Genomic DNA, 21961 nt, shown 5'->3' with positions numbered 1-21961 from the left:
AGTACCATACAACAGAGCACACAAGTTACCACTGTTAATACAGGATGGAAATTCATAAGACAATTGTAGTATTAAACTGTAGTTTCCTTGTTCCCCCAAAGCTTTAAACCTCAGTCTCACAATTTCTCTCTTCTGTGAACTGAGATCTAAACCAATCCCCCCACTCCTTTCCTCCACACCCAGTTCTCTCACACACTCTCTCTTCGAATTCAGTTTCCTAGCTCCTGATGAGAACCATCCTGCATACACTGCTTCCTGCACACTCTGGCCAAGACCCATCTGACTAAAATGAGCCAAATTAGAATTCTAATTGCAGGCCCATCCTTGTCCCTTTCCATAACAACCCTGAATCTTCACAAAAGAGTTCTGATAACTTTCTGCAAAACGCTGCACCACTGATAGTCTGATCACATGTCAGGGTAGCAAGAAAGGGGCCATTCCCCTGGGTCCTGCTCCCAGAGGGATGAAGCTGCTAATGATTGATTAATCCCTCACACCCACAGCCTCCTTCCCAGGCACTGACCTATACTGCACATACTCCCACAGTTGACAGCACTGCACCCATGCACTGGCCTCCCCTCCGACAGCACGTGCTCCCGATCATACAGGAGTCCGGGTGATTGACAGCAGCTGCTGGCCAATATATCAGAATCCCTACAGTATGGAAACAGGCCCCTCGGCCAAACAAGTCCATACTGTCCCTCTAAACAGTAACTTACACAGACCCATGCCCACTAACTAATGTAACTAATACTATGGGCAATTTAGCATGGCCAATTCACCTGCCCTGCACATCTTTGGATTGTGGGAGGAAACCCCCTCAGACACGGGGAGAATGCACAAACTCCACACAGTGGCCCGTGGCCGGAATCGAACCCGGGTACCTGGTGCTGTGAGGCAGCAGTGCTAACCACTGAGCCCTCTCTATAGAGTGGAGGGGGTGGGACTGGAGGACTGGGACAACTGGATTGTAAACGACGAATAAATGTGGAGGACACTGGGGGATGGACAGGTCAGTGAGGGACAGTATCAGTGCAGCAGCAGGAGGGGATCCTGGACAAACTGAGCAATGGGAGAGTCTGACAGGAGAGAAACTACAGGATGGTTCTGTGTGGAGGCTCAGGCAGGGACAGCTGGGAGACAGTATGGCCTGGTGGCTTGGGCAGGTTTACTAATCAGCCTCTTCAAAGATGCTGTTACTCAACTCTGAGCCTGATCCTCCTAGTCCAGGGGTAAGGACACTTACACTATTTCCTGGTGGGCAAGGGTACAGGGACTGCCTTTCAAAAGGAACTCACCTGTGTTGGTGACATTAACAAGACTCAGTACAGACTCACTGACAAAATGCTGGTGTACTTGTACTTCATCCAGAATATTAATACCTATAACTGGGCAACGCAGACCCCAATGTACAGATTTAAATCCTGGATACTAATAACAGCTTTGTGCATGGGAAATCATAGCTCATGAATTTGACTCAGTTTTTTTGAAGTAGTAACAAAGAGGATTGCTGAGGTCAGAGCATGGACTTCAGTAATGTGTTTGACAAGGTTCCTCATGGGAAACTGGTCAGCAGGGTTAGATCGCATGGAGTACAAAACTGGCCCGAAGGTAGAAGGTGCTTTTCAGGCTGGAGGCCTATGACCAGTGGAGACTCACAAGGATCGGTGTTGGATCCACTACTTTTCGTCATTTATATCCATGATTTGGATGTGAACATAAGAGGTATTGTAAGTAAGTTAGCAGATGACACCAAAATGGGAGATGTAGTAGACAGTGAAAAAAGATTACCTCAGAGTACAAGAGGATATGGATCAGATGGTTGATGGACTGAGGAGTTCAGTTTAGAAAAATGCGAGCTGCTGCATTTTGGAAAAGCAAACTTCAGCAGGACTTATACAGTTAATAGTAAGTTCCCGGGGAGTGCTGCTAAACAAAGAGTCCTTGGAGTGCAGGTTCATAGTTCCTTGACAGTAGAGGAGCAAGTAGATAGGATCGTGAAGGCGGCAGTTGGTCTGCTTGTCTTTACTGGTCAGAGCATTGAGTATACGGGTTGGGAGGTCATAGTGTGGCTGTACAGGACATTGCAAAAGTTGCCGAATCAATATTCCATAGAATTCTTTTCTCCTTCCTATCAGATGGATGCTCTTAAACTTTAAAGAGATCAGAAAAGAATTAAAGCATGTTGCCAGGGTTGGATAGGCTGTTTTCCCTGGAGCGTCAGAGGCTGAATGGTGACCTGAAAGAGATTTTTAAAATCAGGCTGGGCATGGATAGGGTAAATAGACAAGATATTTGCCCTGCAGTGGGGGAGTACAGAACTAGGGGACTGGGAGGGACGGTAGGTAGGTAGACAGGGGGTGGGTGGATCGAGAGGGGTGGGACTGAAATGGGTGGAGAAAGAGAGGGGGGATAGAGAAGGGTGGCATAGAGACAGATGAGGACAGAAAGTGGGATTAGAGAGGAGGGGAACAGACAGGGGGAGCAAAGGGTGGGGCGCGACTGACAGAAAGTGGGAAACAGACCGGGGGGAGGGGGCAGGGGGAACAGGCCGACAGAGGGGGAGAACAGGCCAACGGGTTGAGGGGGGGTGTGGCCGATGGGGGGGGGGGGGGAGGGATGAGTCAGGCCGACAGAGGGGCGGGGGGAACAGGACGACGGGGGGGTCAGACACGAGTGGGGGTAGGCGGGGGGGGGGGGTGGAGCAGACAGAGCAGGGGAAGATGGGCAGTTATTTTATAGATCTAAAACTCAACCCTGTTCCTGTTTTCTCCTCCTCACTTTAATTCCCTCTGAAGGGCTCAGAACAACTGTGTAGTTCTTGGAAAGTAGAGTTTCAGGGAGATCAGGTTCTGAACGTGGCATTTAGGACACGAACATTGAATGGAACATGCTGATCAATAAATGGACTCTGGTTCGATTCCACTGTCTGTGTGGTGTTTGAACATTCTCCCTGTGTGTCTGCGTGGGCTTCCTCTGGGTGCTCTTAATTTCCTCCCACAAATCCAAAGCCATGCAGGTTAGCTGGATGAGCTTTGGGTAATGGTAGGTTACAGAGTTAGGGTGGAATGCTGTTCCGATGGTTGGTATGGTCTCATGGGCTGAAAGGCCTGCTTCCACACTGTAGGGATTCTGTCACTGAGTATCGGGGTAAGGAGGGCACGTTGTGGCTGAGTAGGGCATTGGTGAGGCCAGTTTTAGAATACTGTATTCAATTGTGGTCTCCCTGATTTCAGAAAGGTGTTACCAGAATAGGACTTAACCTCTTAATGACAAGTTCCTGGGAAGTGTTGACAGACGAACAGACCGTGCAGTGTGGGCTGATAGTTCCTTGAAAGTGTCGTTGAATGTAGACAGGTCGGTGAAGGTGGTGTTTGGTATGTTAGCTGTTATTGGGCAGTGCATTGAGTATAGGAGTTGGGAGATCATGTTTCGGTTGCACAGTTTATTGGCTCGGCCACTTTTGGAATCCTCAGACTGCTTTCAATTCCAGTCTCCCTGCGAAAGGAAAGATGTTGGGAAACTTGCAAGAGTTCAGAAAATTTTTTCCAGGGTGTTGCCAGTATTGGAACATTTGAACCATAGGGAGAGGCTGAATAGGCTGAGGCTATTTCCCTGCAGCACTGGACACTTTAGGTGGCTTTATTGAACTTTATAAAATTATGAGGAGCAATGATAGGGTGACTCGCCATCGTTTCTTTTTTTCCCCCAGAGTAGGGGAATCCAAACAAATGTGAATCTTTTTTCCAAGGTGGAAATGACAAATTCTCGAAGAGAGATGGCAAGTTTAAAGGATATGAAAACCGAACCAACTGAAGATGCTGAAAAGCAGGAAGAGAAACAGAAGTTTCTGGAAAAGCTCAGCAGGTCTAGCAGCATCTGTGAAAAGAAATTAGAGTTAACGTATCGGAGGAAGGGTGACCAGACCAAAAACTTTAACTGATTTTCTTCACAGATGCTGCATGACCTGCTGAGCATTTCCAACAACATCTGTGCAAGTTTAAAGGGAGTTGTTTGGAATATATACCTGAGAGGAACATTACTTCATCTGGAGTAATGACAGAAGGTTTGGTCCCTTTAAGGAAATACATCATTTCATCAGAGGCATTTCACTGAAAATTGACTGGGATGAACCCTGGTTTGCAGGGATTATCTTTTAAAGAAAAAGCTGAAGAAGTTGGGACTCTACTCAATGGATTTGGGAAGAATGAGAGGGGATCTCATTGTAACATGTAGGATTCTTAATGAGTTTGACAGGGTAAATACTGAGAGGATGTTTCCCATCATGAGGGAGTCTGGAACCAGATTCTGGGATAGTCGTGGAATCAGGGGTCCTGTTTTTGATTCGTCAATTTTAATGCAACACCGACACGGGTCAGGGGTTTCAGTAGCAATGGAGCTGGTGTGAGGTGGAGACGAGCAACATTGAAGAGATTGGAATTCCTGGTGTTTGTGATTGTGTAGATGTCTGATCAGAAGGTCACCTTGGGGTCAGATATGACAGCAATATTGTGAAGAGTGTGGTTCTCTCTCAGATAGTTCCCAGGGAGAGGGAGGGGCTCAGCAGTCAGGGAAAGTAATTTGTAATAGCAACTGAAGGCAATGGGTTTAAACATTGCAACGTTCCGTTGCAGGAATTTGCAGCCAATCCCGTAGTGGGAGTGTGATGAGCAGTTTGATAACTGAGTAATGGAGAGGGATGATGGGGAGGGAGAGCTGGGCATTGTCAGTGTACATGTGAAACCTAACACGGTGCTTTTGGACGATGTCACCTCCTGGCAGTATGTAGGTGAGAAACAGGAGAGACCAAGGAGAGATCCTTAAGGGACACCAAGTACAAGGAATTCAGAAAGGAAAGGGAGAGTTGGGATGGAGCAGGTTTTTCCAACAACGGTGGAGTCAAATATTAGTTTGTAGAAGAATGGGAGAGAAGGACATAACCAGAAAAGAGAGACAGGTAGAACAAGGAACAATATCTGTGAAATGGGGAGGGGGAGTGATGAGGAGGAGGAGCAGCCCAACTCCAAAAGCACTATTCCTACATCAGTGACATCACCCAACTCCACCCTAGTCTCAGCTCATTTACTGAAATACTCGTCCATCCCTGTGTTATCTCCAGACTTCATTATCCAAACACACTCCTGGCCAGCCTCCCACATTCAATTTACATGTAATCTCAAGAGTATCTAAAACCCTACTGCCCAAGTACTCACTTGTACCAAAACTTGTTAATAGGGGCCTTTTGATGGATCAACAAGCAACAATTTAAAATTCTCACCATTGATGTAATTCCTGACTGTGAACAGCCCTGTCTCCCTGCACCACAAAACCTGTGAGAACCCAACAACTCATTTTCTTTCAGACTCCCAACGATGTGTTTATTCATTGCTTCACCTGTCTGGCTGTTTCTACTGTTGCCAAGGCAACGCGCTCTGGAATTCCCATCCTAACCCCCTCAGACCTGCTTTCCACCTTTAAGGTACTCCTGAAAACCTGATTATTTGGCAATTCTTTTGATCACCTGACTTAATATCCCCATCTGTGGCCTTATGTTAGAAGTTCTCAATAGTATTTCTGTGGAATTATAAACATGATTAAAAAAAACTGTTGTTGATTTGCACACACATTGTCAACTCTTTACTGTCACTGAGTGAATAATCGATAATAGCTCTTACCCAAACACACTGTGCGAGCACCTTCAACACACGAACAGCAGCTGTATAAGGAAGTCAAACATCACCTTCTCCACAGGCAATGGGGCTTTGGCACTGATCACTGGTATCTGTGGAGGGAGAAACACACAGTTGATATTTCAGGGAGTGCAAAATGCATTATAGGGAGGGAAAATGGTGCAGAATTTGGGATTTTCAACTTTGTGTTTTACGATGTGCACTAAGTTCTGTAAAACCTCTCATCCCATACCATGAAAATTTCCTCCTCTTCCTGCTCAATATGTCTTTCCTTTCCCCTGCCCTTCACCTTCACACATTCCCAATGCCTTGGCCACAACATCCCTGTGCTGCCAATGAAGTTTATCACGTGGTTGAGTATTGTCCCGCCCGTCATTCACTCCGATTGGTTGAAGGACCAACTAGCACCTCTCGCACCCGTTCTCCCACTCTTATTGGTCCTGCGCTGACATCAATAATCCGAGGCTCATTGTGGGCTGGAGCATGCTCAGTGCTTCCTGCTTTTGCTGCTGTTCATCAGGTATGAGAGAGAGGGTCATCCATGTTTCTCCTGATATCAGACAACAACAACAACTACCTGCATTGTATGGAGCCTTTCACATTGACAAATCTCCGAAAATGCTTCACGCATGATGGAAATGTTGATTAAAGAGAACGATTTTTAGATACATCTTTAAGGCGGAGAGAGGGAGTTATGGAGGATATTCCAAAGGTTTGTGTCCTCGGCAGCTCCAATCGTGGAGTGAGAAAGGTGGGCAACAGCTTACCATGGAGACAGTTAGTGGCTAACCATAAGTTAACAACCTCATGTCGTAGCCCCCTACCCCACACACCAGGCCTTGTTGTCACAGCCTGCCATTACACACTCCCTATGGTTAGCCTCTAACTGTCTCCATTCACAGCTAATCACCCTCCCCCAGCCAGATCGTTATCCACTCCTTTACCCAACCGTTCTTCTCACTCTATCCCCACCTATCCTTTACTCCTTTTATCCTCCCCCCACACTAACTTCTGCACATAAACTGACTTTTTTTCTCAGTAACATCTGTCCTGAGAAAGGGACACTGGGTCTGAAACTTTAACTCTGATTTCTCTTCACAGATACTGCCAGACCTGGTGAGCTTTTCCAGAACCTCCTGGTTGTTGTTTCTGATTTCCATCTCCCACAGTTCTTTTGGTTCTAATTTACCGGGAGTTTGTAATTCAGGTCCCACAGCCTCTGTCCCAGTCTCTGCTGTCTCTCCCAACCCCAAACAGTGACACTGCACCTGCACAGCTCATGGACAGGTGTCATCTTGTTGGCCACACCCCTCATTCACTCCCATTGGCTGCAGGACCACACAGACTCTCCTCCCATTGGTCTGGAGCTGCCGTCAATTAGCTGGGCCCCATTGTGATGAGAGCGGAGGGCTCATCCCTCTCTCTGCCCTGGGATGAGCTTCATCATTCACAGTGAATGGGGCAGTATCACAGAGCACAGGGCCTGGGGGCAATTCAGCCTATTGGGGCTGTACTCTCTCCCCCTGGAGATGCTGCAAATCTGTCCCAAGTCCTCTACCATGTGCCCATAGCCCCCCAAATTTTTCCTGAAAAAGTAAATTTCTAAGTCTGTTTCAGAATACCTGCTGAATCTGTGTCGTTCAGACTGTTCCAGATGCTTACAACTTACTGAGTAAAATAGTGTTCACATTTTCACCTTGTATTATTTGCCAATTACTTGAAAGTAGTTCCTAAAAATTGTGACAATGTTCACAATTCCTCTCTCTCTCTCTCTCTCTCTGCAAATTCAAGACCTTGGAACCAAATCTGATTCAGATCGAAATCACTGCTTCACCTTCTCAGCTCCAAGGATAATTATCTGTGCTTCAGCTAGCTCTCCACAAAATAGAGGAATGCATCTTAATTTATTGAGATCAAAGAAACAGACTTCAGTCCAATTCGTCCATGCCAACAAGGAATCCTAAACTAATGGATTCCCATTTACCAACTATTGGCCTGTATCTATCAAAACCCTTCCTATTCATGTACCCAATTGGAAGCCTTTGAAATGTTGTGATTTTATCAGCCTCCACTCCTTCATCTGGTAGCCCCTCCCATACACACGTCACACTCAGCTTGAAAACGTTGCCATTTAGATCCCTTTTAAATGTTTCCCCTCACAACTTAAACCCAGGTGGTCTAGTTTTGGACCCACCTCACCTGAGGAGCTGGAAGCCTGGAGGGTGGCTGATGTTTTGCCAGTCCTCAGGAAAGGCTGTGAGGAAAAGCCAGGGACATCAACGCCAATTAGCTTGATGTCAGTGATGCATACATTGTTGGAAGCGATTCCGCTGAACAGGAATTACATGCATTTGCAAAGGCGAGGATTGTTTAGGGATAGACAGCACAGCTTTGGAACGCTGCGTAGAATTCTGATCCTCGCGGTTTAAGAAGCATTTACTGATGCTGTAAATGGAGCAAAGATTGACGAAAACGTTACTGATACTGGAGGGTTTGACAAAATCCGAGAGGCTGGATAAGCTGGAAAACAACATTGGGCGGGGTGGTGTCGTTGGGGGGAGGGGAGGGGAGTGAGGGTGAGATAGATTTGGCACATAAGTTGAAGGAGAATGCAAAAGAATTTTCTACAGCACACAAGGACAAAAAAGCAAATGGACAGACAAAAGGGTCCCTGAAAGATCAGTGAGGCCATCCAAATATGGAACCACAGGAGATGGGCAAGACCCTAAATGAATATTTCATGTCAGAACATACTGTGGACAAAGACTAGGAAACAAAGGGAAAGAAACAGTGATGTCTTGTACAAAGTCCCCATTACAGAAGACCTAGTACTGGAGGTCTTAAAACACAAAGGTAGAGAAAGCCCCAGGTCCTGAACAAGTGTATCCCAGTACATTGTGGCAAAGTAGTGTTGGGAACGTTAACAGAAATACATGTATCATCGTTCTTTCTATTTCCACTGGGCGTAGTTGGCTGAGAGGTGACCTCATAAAGGTTTATAAAACAATGATGGTTACAGGTAAGTTGATTAGCCAACGTCTTTACCCCAGGGTAGTGGAGTCCTTAACTAGAAGGGATTGAACTACAGAAGAAGGAGGTGTTAGCAATTCTGCAAAGTGTAAAGCTAGCTAACTCCCCTGGGCTTATTAGGATTTATCCTCATATTCTCTGGGAAGCCAGGGAGGCGACTGCTACGTCTTTGGATTTGATCTTTATGTTGTTATTGTCTACAGAGATAGTGCCAGAAGGATGGAGGATAGCAAATATTGTCCCCTTGTCCAAGAAGGGAAATAGAGAAAACCCTGGTAATTATAGAGCTGTGAGCATTACTTTGATTCTGGGGTAAAGTGTTGGAAAGGCTTATAACAGATAGGAATTATAACCATCTGGAGATGAATAAATTGATGAGGGATAGTCAACATGGTTTTCTGAAGGGTAGGTCGTGCATCGCAAACCTGAGTTCTTTGAGAAGGTGACCAAAGAAGTGGATGAGGGTAAAGCAGTTGATGGGGTGTTTTTGGATTTGTTAAGGTTCCCCACGGTAAGCTATTGCAGACAATACAGAGGTCAATACCAACACAATTGTTGAAAATCAAACAACACCAGGTTATAGTCCAACAGGTTTAATTGGAAGCACACTAGCTTTCGGAGCGACGCTCCTTCATCAGGTGATTGTAATTGGAACAATCACCTGATGAAGGAGCGGCACTCCAAAAGCTAGTGCTTCAAGTTAAACCTGTTGGACTATAACCTGGTGTTGTTTGACTTTTTACTTTGTACACCCCAGTCCAACACCGGCATCTCCAAATCAGAACAAAATTGTTGGTAATTTTGCAGTTTGGGTCAGAACGTGGCTCAATGAACGAAGACAGAGAGTAGTGGTTGATGGGAAATATTCATCCTGGAATTCAGTTACTAGTGGGGTAACGCCACGATCTTGTTTTGGATCCACTGTTGCTTGTCATTGATATAAATGGCCTGGATGAGGGCATTGAAGGATGAGTTAGTAAAGGTTGGTAGAGTTGCGAATAGTGATGCAGGATGTTGTAGGTTAGAGAGAGGCATAGATAAGCTGTACAGCTGGACTGAAAGTTCACAAATGGAGTTTAATACAGAAAAGTGTGAGGTGATTCACTTTGGAAGGAGTAACTGGAACACAGAGTACTGGGCTAATGGTAAGTTTCTTGGCAGAAAAACAGAGAGATCTCTATGTCCACGTACACTGATCCCTGAAAATTGCCACTCAAGTTGATAAGTTAGTTCAGAAGGCATTTGGTGTGTTAGCTTTTATTAGGAGAGGGAGCGAGTTTCGGAACAATGAGATCATGCCACAGCTGTACAAAACTCGCGGGTGGCCACACCTGGGGTATTGTGTACAGTTCAGGTCACTACATTACAGGAAGGATATGTAAGCTTTGGAAAGGATTCAGAGGAGATTTACTGGGATGTTACCTGTTCTGGAGGGAAGATGTTAGAAGAAAAGTCTGAGGGACTTGAAGCTGTTTTCGTTCGAGAGAAGATGTTTGAGGCGAATTAATTGAGACATCTAAGATAATCTAAGATGGGTTGAGAGCCTTTTCCCTTGGAAGGCAATGCCGAGCAGAGGCTTTAAATTGAAGGGTGATAGATGAAGGACAGATGTCAGAGGTAGCCTCTTAACTCAGAGTAGTAGGGGCGTGGAATGCAGAGCCTACAACAGTAGTAGACTCACCAACTTTAAGAGCATTTAAATGGTCACTGGATAGGCATAGGGATGAGACTGGAATAGCGTCAGTTAGTTGGGCTTCAGATTGGTTCCAGAAATTAACACAAAATTGAGGGCCGAAGGGCCTGCAGTGCATTGTCATGTTCTATGTTCTAGAGGACATAAATATGAAATGAAAGAGAAAGACTTCAAAGAAATTGGAGGAGAACATTTTTCACACAGAGGATGGTGCAGGTATGGAATGAGCTTCCAGGGGAAGTGGTAGAGAAAAGTACAATGAGAACATGTAAAAGACATTTGGGCAATTACATGGAGAGGAGAAGGTTTGAAGGGATATGGGTCAAATGCAAGGAAACGCATCTCATTCAGGGACTCTGGTCTGCATGGACTGGTTGGATCAAATGAACCGTTTCTGTGGTGCATGACTCTATCCAGTTAAAGAGGAGGAGATTACCGAGATAAGGCATGTTGTAGATACTGAGATAGGGAGATGGTAGTTTGGAATGCAGTACGTTTCAAATATGTGGAGGGACCATCAGGAAGGGAGGAGTTTACAGGGACAGCTTCGGTTATAGGAATTACAAATTATTGAAGACACTGGACCACAAGACATGCCATAGATACAGTTGTGCAGAGTAGTGAGTCTTAGTACAACAAAACTTAAAGTTGGGGTGGTGATTGAGCATGTGTTGTGGCTGTACTGTGCCTCCACTCCAACACTATCTATGTCATGTCTTGTTAGCCAATGTTTGGAGCCCTCTCGTTGTTGTTTGTTCTGTGCACTGTAAGTGATATTACCTCACTACTGGATTTGTTGAAGGTTCCACATCTCCCTGCCCTTGGTCTCTCTGGCTGACTAAACATCGTCAATGTTGTGATGGACGAGACACCCAGCAGTTGGGAAATCTATTGTGTCACGACCTTCTTGAGTACCAAGAGGAGACAGAGGAATAGACACAATTGGAAATTAGACTGATGTAGTGAGGGTTACACATAGAGAATGGCAATGAGCCCCACAGAGATCTGGAAAATGGAGCGATATCAATTAAGAGCCCAAGATTGCTGGAAGATGTCCGCATCACACAACTGAGTCAGAAGAATGGGTTTAGCTTCATGGTGCCCTGGTATCAGTGCTCTGGGATGAGCAACCTGTGAGAAGGTGAAGTGATGCCCTCGTGGTATTATTGCTACACAATGTATCCAAAACCTCAACTAATCTTCAGGGGAGGCAGATTTGAATCCCACCATCTGAAATGGAGACATTTGAAATCAAAAGTTTTTAAAATAATAATAATCCATAAATAAGTATAAAACCATTGCTGATGTACAAAATATCCAAACATTTGTCCTTTTAGAAAGACATCTGCCCATCCTCTCGTGGTCTGCACGACATACTCACAGCAAAGTGTTTTCCTCTCAATGACCCTCTGAAATGGCTGAGCAAGTTACTCAACTCAAGGTCAGCTCGGGTTGGGCAAGAAAGGCTGGTCAGCCAGAGACACCCACATCCCATACCTGATTTAATAAATAATCCATTAGGATGGTCCCACTGGAACTGTGCTGGGACCAGTGTCCTGGTCAATAATGTTGGTAGGTTTATGGACAGGGCTTTAAACTGACCCAGAGGATGGAGGTTCAGGTGAAAGGAGTTCTCCAAATCCAAAGAGAAAAGGTGGCGCATCAGAACAGCATGGGAATGTGGCTGAAGACAAGCAGAAAGGGACAGGATGTGACAAGGTTTAACTCAAGTCGCACAACAGTGAATCGGTTTTTGACAGGAAGTTGTGGGAAAGAGCAATTTTTTTTTGGAATGGACAAAGTCTCATCAATAAGGTAGATGGATTTGTGACCCAAAGTTAAAAGAGATTTAGAACCCAGGGAGACATGGTTTCCAGGCGAACAAAAGATGGAACATAAATATTCAATGATACACAACCTTGCAGAAACTCAGGCGAAATGGGCAATACTAATAATAATGGATAACAACGGCATTACGGAGAAATCATTTGGCCTCAGATCATGAAGTAGAGTCAGCCAGTAGTCAAATTCTGGCCAGTACTTGCCAAGGACACAAGCAGCAGAACAGTTTTAGCCACAGAACAGCATTTCATTGCTCATCACTGCATTGCACAGGAATTCATTGGAATTTTTTCAACAAATGTATTGTGATAATTTTGGGAAAGTTCAATATTCGCATCATCTGGGACAATCACACAGATAAGTGTGATATTGGAAGGGGAGTAAAGAGATTTTTTTCAGTGTTTCTTTGAATAACACACTGTGCAACTGGCTAGGGATGTAACTATCTCAGATAAATAGTTGTGAGATGAAACTTAGTGAATGAGTCACGTCACCTGGAGAGATCCTCTGGGAAATTGCGATAAAGTGTAATTTAAATTAATTTAAAGCATTTCAGTGAATCACAGAAAGGCCAAGCTACAACTAGAAACAAAAATAGCCAATCACATAAGTTTGACAGTAGAACTGACCAAGGTTAACAGGCTCAACGGACTGAAATATGTGTCTGTAAACGAACAGTGGAAAACGTTTGAAAGAACAGTGTAAAACACTCAACAAAAGAACATTTCATTGAAACAGACAAATCCTCAGCAAGAAATTCCCACCAGTCCCTCACTCAGAACAAAATGGATCATATTAGATTATGAGGTGGAGAAGGTCACCAAAAAGTACTTAAAATCCTAAAGTGAGAGTGTGTTTTAGGAGTAAGTTTTAAAGAGATTGCAAAGGGTCTGCTAGCAGGGGGGAGGGGGGGGGGGGCTGTGGGAAGGGGAATCATTGTCAGCGTTTAATGACACGACAGGATCAGGGAGAGACGAATGTGCTGAGAGTGTTACAGAGAGTCATCAGGGCCTGAACAGTGTAACAAAGCCAGTACGGATTGCTGTAGCTGGAGGGGTTTGCAGCAATGTGGAGGGACATATGAAGGAGAGGATCAACCAGTTGTAAATCAAAAAAACAACACTTCAGTGACTACAGGATTAGTCAGACACAGTATTGACCATCCTCAGGCCACAGGATTATTCACGAACAGCATTGACCGTCCTCAGCCACTATAATATTCACACACTGACGAACCTCAGTTCCCAGGATTATTCACATACAGCATTGACCATCCTCAAGAGAGAATTATTCAAACACAGTATTGACCATCTTCACTCAGTAAGATTAATTCACACACAGTATTAAGTATCCAGAGCCTACAGGATTATTTACAAACAGTATTGAAGTTCTCAGGCCGCAGGATTTTTCACCCGCTATATTGACCATTCTTAGACCATAGGATTATTTACAAACAGCATTGACCGTCCTCAGGCCACAGTAATATTCACACACAGTATTGTGCATTCTCAGTTCCCAGGATTATTCGCACACAGTATTGACCATCCTCAGGAAAGAATCATTCAAACACAATATTGGCCATTCTCAGGATACGGGATTATTTACACACAGTACTGAAATTCTCAGGCCGCAGGATTTTTCACAATCTATGTTCACAATCCTCAGGCCAAAGGATAACTAACACTCAGCATTGACTATCCTCAGGCCACAGGGGTATTCACACATTATTGACCATCCTCAGGCCACTGGATTGTTCACACATCATTGGGGCAATCATACGCGACACAGTATTGATATTCTTAGGCCACGTGAGTATTCACACACTGTACTGACCATTCTCAGGTCCCAGGATTATTCACACACAGTCTTGACTATCTTCAGGTGTCAGGATTATTCACACACTGTATTGACTCTCCTCAGGTCTGCCAGAAACAGGAGTAGATCTGTTAACCTGAAAGGCATTTAAATGGTCATTGGATAATCATATGGATGAGAATGGAATAGTGTCAGCCACTTGGGCTTCAAATTTGTTCCACAGCTTGGCGCAACATCGAGAGTCAAAGAGCCTGGACTGCGCTGCCACATTCTATGTTCTAGAGGGAATAAATATGAAAGGAGCGAAGAAAGACATAAATGGATTGGAGGAGAACATTTTCCACACATAGGATGATGCAGGTATGGAATGAGCTTCCAGAGGAAGTGGTAGAGCAAAGTACAATAACAACATGCAAAAGACATTTGGGCAGGTACATGGAGAGGAGAAGGTTTGAAGGGATTTGGGTCAAATGCAGGGAAACTCAAATCGTTCAGGGTCTCCAGTCATTATGGACTATTTGAATCAAAGGAACGGTTTCCGTGCTGTATGACTCTGTCTCCAGTGATTGGAGGAGGAGATTACTTAGATAAGGCATGTTGTAGACACTGAAGCAAGTTACAGCGACAGGGATGGTAGTCTGGAATGCAGTACATTTCAAATATGTGGAGGGACGATTGGGATAGGAGGAGGTTACAGAGATAGGATCTGTTATAGGAGTTACAAATTATTGAAGACACTGGTCCACAAGACATGCCGTAGATGCAGCGTTGGAGAGTAGCAAGTCTTAGTACAACAGAACGTAAAGCCAGGGTGGTGATTGTGCATGAGGTGGGGATATTCTGTACTCCCCCTCCAGAACTGTATCGATGTCATGTCTTGTTAACAGAGGTTTGGAGCCTTCTCATTGCTTTCTGCTCGGTTGTCGAGACTGGATGAAGTTAGCAATACTGAGGGTTGCAGAGTTAGCAAGGACTCTTTAGACTGGTCACGGTTACAAGCCTCTCGTGGGAGGCCTGCTTTCCCCTCTGTTGTCCAGATGCTCACCAAGGCAGCACAGGCCTGGACTGAAAACTGGGAACTCTCGATGCTGTCTCAGTGCAAGAAAACTTACAGTGGGGGTGGTGATTAAGCCTGAGGTGTGTCTGTACTGTGCTCTCCCTCCAGCACTGTATCTGTGTCATGTCTTGTTAGCCGATGTTTGGAGATATCTCATTGCTCTCTGCTCTGTGCACTGTGAGTGATCTTACCTCACTGCAGGATTTATTGAATGCTCCAGATCTCCCTGCCCTTTGTCGCTCTGGCTGACCAACCATCTTCAATGAGGTGATGGATGAGACACCCAGCAATTGGGAAGACTACTGAGTCGGGAACTTCCTAAATACCTACAGGAGACAGAGAAATAGACAGTCTCTGAAATTAGGGTGATGGAAACACATGCAGAATGGTAATAATTGCCATACTGACCTGAAAAATCCCAATCTCCATCTCTGGTCTGTGCTGCTTCATCTCTCTGGATAGATGGATTCTGTTGGCTCAGGATCTGGAGTAGCTGGAAGAGTGAGAGACACTGACAGAGGCAGCAATTAAACCCTCACAGTGAGGAATACCAAATGGAGAGATACTGAGTGATATCAGCAGAGCGCAGGAAGATTTCGTAACAAACCATTGCGTAGAAAGAAGGGGTTTTGATTCATTTTGCTTCTGGTGTCAGTGCTCAGGGATGGGAAACCTGTGAGAAGTTGAAGTGATGGCCTGGTGGTATTATCGCTGTGCTATTTATCCAGAAACTCAGCCATGTTCAAATTCCACTATTGTAAATAGGTGAATGCATGAGTGGTGTGAAGACTGGGGAGGGTTACAGTGATATCATGTGCTCTCCAGGCTGGAGGAAGGTGCACAGATGGGGAGGTTGGTAAGGATTCGAGAATGTTAGAGACAGGGTGGGCTGTAGGTTCTGGACAAGATGACAGAGATGAGGAGCTGTTTTGAGCACAGAGACCATAACTGTTAGCTTCAAAGACATTATGGAAAAAGATAAGGGTAATGCAGAAGCTAAGTATCTAAACTTGGGGAGGCCATTTATCATGAGATTATCACTGTCATTCAACGTTATCATTAGACTGGCAAGCCTCGACTGCAAGGAACTACACTTGTTGGAGTCTCTATTTGGAACACGGGAGATGTTAAATGTGATGCAGTGAGAATTCAGAGCAAATGTGTTTTGCGAGGAGTGAATGGCTCAAACAGCACATTTAGCAAATACTGATCAAGCGATATTGTGAGTTTGAGAAAGAAAATACAGAGCAATAAAAACAGACGAAGCCATTCAAATGTCTAGAGTGTGTGGGGCAGGGGGGATGGGGTGGATGCAGGGGGTGGTGGTTGTAGTCCTTAAAAATGAACAGGCAAACAACAGTCACAAAATATCCTTAGCTAATAATGTTAAGGATAAGCCACAAAGTACTTAATAAGTACAGTTAGAGTAAGAGAATTCCCAACTAAGCAGTGGGGCCTGTTAGAAACCAAAGGGACAATCAGTGCATGGAGCCAGAGGAAGAAGGTGAGGTCTTCAATGAATACTTCCCATCTGTATTCGCACAGGGGAAAGACATTGAAGCCAGGGATGGTGAGGTTCAGGAACATGTTAAGATCAATGAGGAGGAGGCATTAAATATTTTCACAGGCAAAAAGGTGGAGAAATCCCCAGTAACAATCAAATATATCCCAAGCTGCTATGGGAGGTCATGGGGCAGATTGCTGGGGCCCTGGCGGATATATTTAATACTTTGCTGGCCACAGGTGAAGTGCTGAATGACTGGAGGATCGCTAATGTGGTTGCTTTCTTCAAAAAAGGCAGCAGGGCTAGGCCAGGTAATTACAGAGAAGATAGTCTGATAGGAGGGGGAGGGAAATTATTGGAAACAATTCTGAGGAACACGATGAATCAACATTCGAAAGGACAGGAATATATTAGGAATTGTCTGTATGGATTCGCTTGAGGACTGTCCTCTGATTTTGATGAGGGCAATGCAGATGATGTGGGTTACATGGAGTTCATTAAGGTCTTTGACAAGGTCCCACATGGAAGGCTGGTCCAAAAGGGAAGATCCCATGGGATCCAAGGCAAGTTGATAAATTGTATCCACAATTGGTGGAGGATTGTTTTTATGATAGGAAGCCTTTGTCCAGTGGATGTACAACAGGGATCTGTGCAGGAACCATTGCTGGTTATTATGTACATTAATATCTCGGATATGAAAGCAGAAGGAATCATTAGTAGGTTTACCGATGACATGAAAAGTGAGAGTGTTGTCCACAGTGAGGGGGATAGTCTCAGGCTGCAGTCTGATATCGATCAGATGATAAACCGAGCAGAGGAATGGCAGACAGAGTTTACTTCTGATCACTGTGAGGTAATGCACTGTGGGGATTCTCATAAGCGAACAGTATACATCATGAATTGTAGGTCCTCCTGGAGAACTGAGGAACACAGGGACCTTGGTGGGCAAGTCCCTGGATGTCTGAAGATGTCAGCACAGGTACACAGTCATTATGTAAATGGCCCAACTGGAGAATGGGGCTAAACCTAACCTCCCCTTGGGAAACAAGGTAGGGAACAGGACTGAGGTGTTAGTGGGGGAGCACTTTGGAAAGTCACCACAATTGTATTAATTTGAAAATAGCGATGGAAAAGGACAGGCCTGGTCCACAAGTTCAAGTTATACCACGGAGCAAGATAGTATTACACATAAATTTTAAAAGTAGATCTGGGAGGCTATTTGCACCTAAAGGGAAGTCTGGAAAATTGGAATATTTTAAAACCAAGATAAAAGGAGCGTTCAGCACCAGCATGTTCCTGTTAGTGTGCAGCTCAATGCTGACTGAATTAAGAAATACTGGCTGAATTTCAAGGCTCTGGTCAAGAAAACAGGGGAGCACATAACTGGCTGACTCAAGTGAATCCCTTCAGTAACATCGGGGCTGTAGAAATACTCTTAGGATGGAAATCAGGAACGTAAAGAGGGAGTATAAGATAGCTTTGGCAGAGAAAGTTAACGAGAATTGAAAGAGATTCTATAAGTGTATTAAGAGCAAAAGAAGAGTGAGGGACAAAACAGGTATCCATAATGATCAATGAAGCCAACAATGTGGTCAACTACAGGATCCGAAACAAACATTTCACTTTGGAACTTCCTGTGGATAAAGACTGGGGCGCTCAGGGGACTAAACCGTGTTTGTCCCGACTACTATTAGAATACTGTGTGCAATTCTGGTCACAATGCCATCGGGAGGATGTTGTGGAACATGAAAGGTTCGGAAGAAATGAACAAGGATGCTGCCAGGGTTGAAGGGTTTGCTCTTCAGGGAAAAGCCTGAATAAGCTGGGGCTGTTTTCACTTGAACGTGGGAGGCTGAGGAGTTAACCGATAAAGGTGTTTAAAATCATGGTGGTCATCGATAGGGTCAATAGACAAGGTCTTTTTCCCAGGCTGGGGGATTCCAAACTGACAGGGCACAGCTTTAAAGTGCGAGGGGAATGTTTCGAAGGGACCTAAAGGAAAACTGGTTCCGGCAGAGTCTATGGAATAAACTGCCAGAGGAAATAGTGCAGGCTGATAGAAATACATTTTATATGATGGGTATATGAATAAAAAGGGTTTAGAGGGATATTGGCAAAATTCTGGCAAATGTGACTAGATACATCATGCAGGAGTTGGTCTGAAGGATCTGTTTCTGTGCTGTACATCTCTATAACTCAATGTCTTGAAATGAGTCCACATTATCGAAGAGGAGGTGCTGGAGGTTTTAAACCACAAAGGTAGATAAATCCCCAGGCCCTGATTAAATGTATCTCAGGACATTGTGGGAAGCTGGTGAAGAAATGGTAGGGCCCCTAGCAGAGATATCTGTACCATGTGTGATAGGCAGGTAGACTGGAGGGTGGCATTGTGGACAGTGAAGAAGGTTTTCTGAGATTGCAAAGGGATCCTGATGAAATGTGTGAATGGCTGAAAAACTGTAGATGGAGTTCAATCTGTATAATGCGAGGGAATGCATTTGGTACAACAAACACAGGCAGGGCCTATCCAATTAATGGTAGGACCTTCAGTCGTGTTGTAGAACAGAGGGACCTCGAGGTATAGGTACATAATTCTTTGAAGTTTGCAACATGGAGACAGCATAGTTAAAAAGGGGACTTGCCACACTTGCTTTCATTACTTTGGATATTGGAGTTGGGAAGTCGCATTGAGATTATACAGGCCATTGGTGAGTCCTCTTCAGGAATACTGTGTTCAGTTTAGGTCGCCCAGTTATCGGAAGGATATTATTAAGCTCGAAAGGGTTCAGATGAGATTTACTGGAATGTGGTTGGGTATGGAAGGTTTCAGTTCTAAAGAAAGGCTGAATAGGTTGGTATTTTTTTCATTGAAACCTGAATGTTGACAGATGACCTCGTAGAAGTTTATAAAATAATGAGGGGAATAGATAGAGTTAATGGGAGCTGCTTTTTTCCCAAGGACAGAGGAGTTTCAAGACTAGAAGCTACATTTTTAAGTGTAAGAGGAGAGACATTTAAAAAAAAAGTCGTGAGAGTCACATTGTTACACAGAGGGTAGATTGTGTGTGGACTGAACTTCCCAAGGAAGGGGTGAATGTGGGGACAATTACAATGTATAAAAGACATTAGGATTAGTACATGAATAGGAAAGGTTTGAAGGGATAGGATCAAGGTACTGGCAGGTGGGACAAGATCAGTTTTCGAGTATGGTTAGCATTGTCCGAACAGTGTGATCTGACTCTCTGACTATGATTATAATGTTGTGTCATTAATTAACAAAGGCTGCAAGAGGAAGCCAGGAAACTACAGACTGATGAGCCAGACATCAGAGTGCGTCAGTTGTTGGAGGTCATTCTGAGAGGTAGGTGGTATTTGGAACGACAAGGACCGATTACAGCAGCCAGTATGGCTTTGTGCGTGGGAATACATGCCTCACAAATTTGACTTGAAGATAGATGAAGGCAGAGCAACAGACGTTGTTTCTGGCTTCAGCAACCTTTGGTCAGGGTGTAGCATGATACATTGGTTCGTAAGGTTAGGTCACAAGGGATCAGGGAGAGCTCGCCAACTGGATACAAAATGGGATGACAGTGGGAGACAGAGGGTGGTGGGAGAGGGTTGTTGTGCGGTCTGGGGCCTCTGACCAGCAGTGTGCTGTAAGGATTGGTGCTGGGACCACTGTTGTGCACCACTTACATAAACAAGCTGAGTGAAAAGGTAGCAGTCCCTGTTAGCATTTTTGCGGATACCAAGATTAGTGGAAGAGTGGGCAGGGAATATAGTTATTGAAGGGGATGTTAATCAACTGGGCCAGTGGGCCAAGGAATGAAAGATGGAATTTAATTCAGGTGTTGGATTTAGTTCAGACAAACCAGGGAGGACTAAAACAGTTAATGGTAGGGACCTGCGCAGTGTTGTCGAACAGAGGGAGATCAAGGGGTGCAGTTACATTGTTCCTTGGAAGTGGCATCACAGGGGGACAGGGAGGGGAAAGCAGCATTTGGCACACTTGTCATCATTGGCCAGAACATTGAGTACGTGAGTTGGAGATATTTATAACATTGTCGTCAATATTTCTTCTGGGCAGAGGTGGCCACGGGTTGACCTTATAAAGGTGTATGAAACAATGTAGGGCTTAAGTAAGGTGAATTGCGAAGGGTAGGTGAGTCCAAATCTAGAGCCATAAACGTGTGGTGAGAGAGCAAGGATTTAAAGAGGGAGCTGAGGGGCAACATTTTCCACAGAGGATGGTGCATAGATGGAACGGACTGCCAGAGGAAATGGTGAAATCAAGTCCAATTACAACATGGAAATGACACTTGGTCAGGTACATGGAGAGGAGAAGACTGGAAGGGATATGGGCCAAACACAGGCAAATGCAACTCATTCCATTTAGGAAACATCAAACAAAGAGTAATGCAGCACAGAAACAGACCCAATGTCTTCAGTTGTTGTTGGAGGAGACTTTCGAGACAAGGCATGTTTGTAGAGACTGAAGCAAGTTACAGCGATACGGGTGGTCGTCTGGACTGGAGGTTTCAAATATGTCAAGAAATTGGTGAGAGGTGAGGAGATGACAGAGATAGGAACTGTTATAGGAGTTAGAATGATTGAAGACACTGGTCCACAAGATGAGCCATAGATACAGTATTGGAGAGGGAATAGTTAACAGAAAGATCTCAGGCAGCATTACCACTCTCTCATTGCAGGCCTGTTTTCCCCTCTGTTGTCCTGGTGCTCAACAAGACAGCACACGCCTGGATTGAAAACTGGGAACTCCCGATGCTGTCTCAGTAGAATAAAACTTAAAGTAGAAGTGGTGATTGAGCCTGAGGCGAGTCTGATCCCCCTCCAGCACTATATCTATGTCATGGCCTGTAGCTGATGTTTGGAGCCCTCTCATTGCTCTTTGCTCTGTGCACTGTGAGTAATCTTACCTGGCGGCAGGATTTATATAAGGCTCCCGACCTCCCTGACCTTTTTCTCTCTGGCTGACCAAACATCTTCCCAACCAGCAGTTGGCAGGTCTATTGAGTCAGTAACTCCTTCAGTACCTGTAGAAGACACAGAAATAGGCAGAATGGGAAATTAGACTGATGCTTGTGAGGGTTACACATGTAAATTGGCACTGAGCCCCACAGAGATCTGGAAAATCCCAGTCTCCATTCCTGGCCTGTACTGCCTCATCTCTCTGGAGTGGAGAATTCTGTTGGCTCAGGATCTGGAGTAGCTGCAAGAGTGAGAGACGCTGACAGAGGCAGCAATTAGACCCACACAGTGAGGGATACCACATGGAGAGATACTGAGTGACATCACCAGAGTTCAGCATC

General features: G+C 44.8%; 1 long non-coding RNA gene across 1 annotated transcript; it reads right to left on the bottom strand.

Moving 5' to 3' along the window:
• Nucleotides 1-5728: 5728 nt before the first annotated feature.
• Nucleotides 5729-21693, bottom strand: LOC140492414 (uncharacterized). Its single transcript, XR_011963573.1, has 3 exons — nt 21569-21693; nt 15319-15620; nt 5729-5782 (listed from the first exon to the last, which is right to left on the bottom strand). It is a non-coding gene; the product is annotated as an uncharacterized lncRNA (long non-coding RNA).
• Between the last annotated feature and the right edge of the window lie 268 nt (nt 21694-21961).

This window comes from Chiloscyllium punctatum, chromosome 21 (assembly GCF_047496795.1).
Source record: "Chiloscyllium punctatum isolate Juve2018m chromosome 21, sChiPun1.3, whole genome shotgun sequence".
Taxonomy (NCBI): domain Eukaryota; kingdom Metazoa; phylum Chordata; class Chondrichthyes; order Orectolobiformes; family Hemiscylliidae; genus Chiloscyllium; species Chiloscyllium punctatum.
This window is presented reverse-complemented; position numbering and strand designations above follow the sequence as displayed.